Genomic DNA, 6,116 nt, shown 5'->3' on the forward strand with positions numbered 1-6,116 from the left:
AAGTAGGCTCCATGCTGTTAGCAAGGAGTCCTACATGGGGCTCAGTCACATGAACCATGAGATCATGACCTGAGCCAAAATCAAGAGTCAGGTGCTTAAATGACTGAGTCACCAAGGAGCCCTTAGATTTCCATTTTAGAAAGCATGTTCGCTTATGTTCTAAATTAATTTTAGTTTGAAATGAGATATTCTTTAGAGCCATTAATACCTTTGTTTAGATATATTTGTGCATGGAAAATACAAGTGCTATTGAAAGAGCAAAGAAAAACAAAACTTTTCCAACCTAATCTTTCATTATTTTTTCCCTATTTAGCGTATCTTGAAAATAACAGAAATGCACAATTAGAACTGTAATATTGGATTATAGTAGAAATTTGAAAGTGTCATTTTAACATGTTTGCCAAACTGTTTAGGTTAGTCTGATTTATACTGATACTGGATGTCAAAACAGGAAATCACTGAACCACCCAAAGGATCACTAAGTCAAAACTTGGATTGGAAGAGCTGCAAATCTATACTTATGCAATGATAAGTATTGCTTTGGTTGTATTTTGTTTACATGTGTATAGTTGATAGTGTTGGTAGTAGATATTGGCCATCAGGCACTCTTCCCAAACTGACATATAGAGCATGTAAATACTTGATCCACTTTCATTATTTAGAATTGATTCATGACAAATTATTCAGAGAGGTAGCATTAATCTTTGATGATATTTAAAATGACTGGAATTGCTAACCCTATGAGTAAAAACAGACAACTTGTACCCTACACTGACATTTTTTAAAACAAAGTCAGAAAATCTGTGTCCTCCTTCCTACACTATTTACATTTGTGAATTGGAGAGAAAGATTATTACATATGCACACACAAAGAGAATATTCATTGCATGTCAGCCTTAATGAGTAATCAATAAAACTAAGATATAATTAGACTGGAGAGCATAGAAAGCAAAAGATATGCAAATATCAAAATGATTTGTGGAGAGTTTATATCGCTTCATATACACAGATTTGGAAATACTACATTTCTGTTCTAAATACGCCCTTTTCTCTATACAAATAGGACAATACACCATTTGTTTCTCTATGTAAGTTGTTTTCAATAATTATTTATCTGGGTTCTACTATGTGCTGCCTACACAATTAACTCACAGTGTCCAGTGGTGTAGGGTAAGAAGGCCAGACATTACTGTGGCTTGTATAAAACAATGAAAACTCCGAATGGAGATCATGAAGACCCCCATCTCTATAGTAATAAAAATGTTAAGAGTGACAGGACACACTTCTCCTTCAAAAGGAATCTGAGTAAGTGCCACAATTAAAATGGTCAATCTTCTCAAAGTCACCAAAAAAATGCTACCCTAGGTGGGGTGTACCACCACTTCCCTTTCGCCAGTTATATTCTACTGTGCAGACACTAGCTGACTGCTTCATAGGTTGCCATAGACAGAGATGTGGAACACACAGAGAGAGGACCTAACTACAAGGGGACCATATTTGGTCATCTTAACAAAGAGACAGGCAACTCACAGGCATATATTTAAAATAACAAGAATATTAAGAGTAAGAAATATTTCTTTCATCTCCTTGAACAAATGTAGATAAAATAAATAAATAAATAAAAGGTCAAATTCCTACTCACTGGTAAAATGTGAGGCAAGATTCATTTACATCTGACCAAGTCACATTTTTTTTTTCTCTTTTGGGGAAAATTTTAAGGAAAGGATGGAGGAAAAAAAGCCAGAGCTAATTCTTCAGAACTCCACGTGTGATAAGAAAACAAAATTTTTAGTCTATATAAACTAAGGCAGAAAAATAGAAAAAAAATAGGAAATTCTCCTAAATGTAGTACACTAAATTTTCGTTAAATCCTTCATAATTCTTTTTCAAAAAAACAAAACATTTGACCAATTTTATATATTGTACTGACTGCTAATTTTTGCATTCAAGTGTCTGATTTATAGCAATAGGCTATCATAAATTATACCCCATAATCAGGTTGTCAGAATGAATCTTGGTATTTTGTATTAGGAAAATATATTTATGTTGTATTTATTTGGCATGTGAATCTAAAGAAAACTAGGGGAAAATTAAGGAAACAATTACACCAATGAATAATTAGGAAAAAGAAAAAAATTATAAAATGTTAAGATTCAGGTGGTTGCTTAAGTATAAGTAAAGTAGAAATCAATGTGGTTTAATATGTTCACTGCAGAAATCTTCACAAAACTTAAATCACTTAATGCTTCCTGGAAAATATAAGTGAACCTTTATCAAAAATACATTTAGAACTTCAATGAAGACCAAAAAAGAGGAATACTGAAGAGATTTTATTAATAGAGTAGGTTATGGAGGTCACTATTAAGTTTTATTTTAATGAAAGGTAATCTCAGCAAGAAAGTAAAATGTGCAAAGAAGTGAATGTACTGAGATTGCAATGGAAAAAGAGGCTTGATTAGCATAATGATTGCCATCTATCCTATCTGCTGCTTTCACATCAAAAGAGCAAAACTCATCATTTAACTGTAATGAGGGACATTTCAAACATACCAATTAAGTCAGTTTTTAAATTTCTTTTTCAGATAGCAAGTCCACTTGTCAGAAACTACTATTTGTCAAGAAGATTTTGAAGATATAGTGTATGTTTAGATGCTAAATCAGTTGATGTATACAAGTGGGAAATAAATTATACAGAAAGTGATATGCAATAAACATTTCTTTCTCAAAACAGAATGCACTCCGTAAGTGTATGCTTGTACTTTCATTCAGTGGTGTTTGTAAGAGTAAGACATAGAAATCAAACGTCTGTCAGTAGATGTCTGGTTGAATCAAGCATAAAGTATCCACAGAAGGTAATTCTATGTTGACATTTTAAAAAAATGGGATATTTTCTACATTTAGTAATGTGAAAAGAAATCCACAATACATTGTTAAATGAACACATACATTGTAAAGTGGTGTTCAGGGTATCTTTCCACTTAAATAAAAAGTTTCAGGGGCGCCTGGGTGGCTCAATTGGTTGATTGTTCGACTTTGGCTCGAAGGTCATGATCTCACCACTCGGTGGGTTTGAGCCCTGCATCAGGCTATGTGCTGACAGCTCAGAGCCTGGAGCCTGCTTTGGATTCTATGTCTCCTTTTCTCTCTGCCCCTCCCTTATCCGTGCTCTGTCTCTCTCTCTCTCTCAAAAAAAAAAAAAAAAAAAGTTTCAGAAGGTAAATAGATGACATGATGATGATGATGATGATGATAATGATGATAGATTGGTAGGTAGGCAGGTAGGTAGGTAGATAGATGATAGATAGATAGATAGATAGATAGATAGATAGATAGATAGATGATGGATAGATAGGTAGGTAGATGGATAGATAGACAGACAATAGATAGACGGATAGATAAGTCAGAGTTAGTATAGAGCAAAATTTAAAATGAGGTAGATACTGATTCTGATTATGCATAGAGAATGTGAGGGAGCGTGATTCACTCAAATATTATTAGTGGCTTTCACAGAGGAAATAATGTTAAAGAGGGATTGTTTGGGATTCAGGAATTTTAACTTTTTATATTAAACATTTCACAGCAGTTTTCTTTTTTTTCTATAGAATATGTGCAAAATTTATAATATGATAAACAAATAAAAAATGAAATTAACAAACATTAAAATATCTCTGAATCCTGTTAAACCTATGAACATGGTTAATGCTGATTTAAGAAAATGAATTTCAGACTCCACTTTATTCCGCATTTACAAAGGAGAAGTTTCACAGAAGTAAATGCTGTAATAAGAATGAATAAGTGGAAAGGCACCTGGCTGACTCAGTTGGTTGAGTCCTACTCTTGCTTTTGGCTAGGGTCACAATCTCATGGTTTGGTTCATGAGATGGAGCCCATGTCCTGAAAGCGTGGAGCCTGCTTGGGATTCTCTCTCTCCTTCTCTCCCTGCCCCTCCTCCAGCTTGCACGTGCATATTCATGTATGCTCTCTCTCTCTCTCTCTAAATAGATAAACATTAAAAAGAGCAGTGGAATAGCAATAATTTTTTTTCTCAAAATTGGGTTTCCAGAGCATCGATATTAGAATCTTCTAGGATTTTTACGAAAACTTCAGACACTGGACCCACCCCAAACCTAATGAAGCAAACTAAAATTTTGGGAAGCTTTAATTCAAAACATACTTCTCAAGTATTATTTGTGAGAAAAAGCCTGAAGAGGGGCACCTGGGTAGTTCAATCTGTGAAGCATCCAATTCCTGGGTGCTTTTTTCAGCTCTGGTCATGATCTCACAGTTTGTGAGTTCAAGCCCTGTGTCGAGCTCTGTACTGACCGTACACAGCCTGCTCAGGATTCTCTCTCTCCCTCTCTCTCTGCTCCTCCCCTAGGCATGCCCTCTCTCTCTCTCCCAAAATAAATAAACTTAAAAAAATCCTGAAGGAATGGCTATAGAAAATATACAAATACAGAGATGTGTCATGAGGAAAGACATATTTTAAGCAGGGATATAAATGGTTGGATGTTGTCATGATGCCTTAGTATATTTTTCTAGGCTATGTTGCATAAAAAAAAAAAAAACAAACCTTTCCAAATCCGTGTGACTTCCATCAATGGACATTAATTTCTCCCTCAAGCCAAATGTGGGTTGTGGATCAGCTGTAGCTCTACTCTAAGCTGTCACTTTTGGCTCTATAATTCCTCTATAGGACCTGGGTGATTGAGAAACCTCTCTGGATGTGCTCTTAGAGGGAGAGATAGGAAATGGAGGGAACCTAGTCAACAGCTCAAATAAACTTAAAGCTCTCTTTGGGAATGGCATTTGTTGTGGTCACATACATTCCAGCAACCGAAGAAGATCCCATGGCTAGGCTCAACAATAGGGCAAAGAAATGAGGCATTTTCTCAGTCATATGCAAAGGGAAAGGACATAAAATTATCATACAGTGATAGAGCATGGAGTTGTGAAAAATAACACAATCTATACAAAGAATGGTTGAAGAAACAGTATAAAATTATTTTATGGAGAATGACACAAAATTGCCCATCAGCATCATATTAGGAGGTTTAGATTACATAGAATTTAAATTATATGAAGCTTCTCTTTTTTTTGTTTTACTTGTATTTCATTCTAAACTGTCTGTCTGCCTTCCTTCCCTTTTAATTCCCTTCCCTCCCTCTAACCCACCTCCCTTCCTTCTTCCTTCCTTCCTTTGATAATGCAAGTTTCTATAACTCTGTTGAATGAATTCAAGTACATTGGCTTATATGCTTCTATGAGATTTACCAATTTGAATACCTATTGCTTGACAAACATTATAGGTGTATGTATGTTTGCCTATTCTTCACAAAACTAACCTAAAATTAGTGAAGACAGCACTCCTGAGTTCATACCTTTGTTTGGCAGTGCTTCTTGAAGGGAGCTTAGGACAATCAGTTTCTTGTCCCCATGTCTTTCTCTGTAAGTAGGTATGATTATATAATACCTACTCCAAAGTGTTGCAAAGGTTAAATGAATTAATACAAGTGATTCATTACAATAATGCCTGGCACACAATAGGCAAAAGTGTTTGTGTAAATGAATATTACCATCACATTATTGTTACAGGAGAAGAAACCTTTTCTCAGAGAGTCGTATAACAACCTCTGAAAGATGGGGCTTTGCATTAAGGTCTAACTCCAAAGCCTTTGTATTTTTGTCCCTGCCATGTGCCATTACAGTTACTGGATCCATGAAAGTTTGATATTTTTTTTCATTTAGTAAAGAGTCATTCATATAACTATGTTGTAGCCTGGAAATTATGTATATGTGAAAGCATTGAGAAACTGAGATACATGCCATGTTTTTCTGAATTAATATCATTTGATTGATTCTAGGGTCTGATTATTATTTGCATAATAATTAAGACTTAAGCTTAAAATACACATTCAAATGTAAGTGAAGCAATATAGTACCATACTTGACAATTTATAAATTTTTAATAATTAAAGATTATATAGAAAGGTGTATTTTAAAACATATCAAAGAATATAGTATTAAAATATAAATAACAGGGTGCCTGGGTGGTTCAGTCAGTTAAGCATCCGACTCTTTGAACCTGGCTCAGGTGACTGATCTCATGGTTACCG

Source organism: Hyaena hyaena, unplaced genomic scaffold (assembly GCF_003009895.1).
Source record: "Hyaena hyaena isolate Hyena2069 unplaced genomic scaffold, ASM300989v1 scaffold_1344, whole genome shotgun sequence".
Lineage (NCBI taxonomy): Eukaryota > Metazoa > Chordata > Mammalia > Carnivora > Hyaenidae > Hyaena > Hyaena hyaena.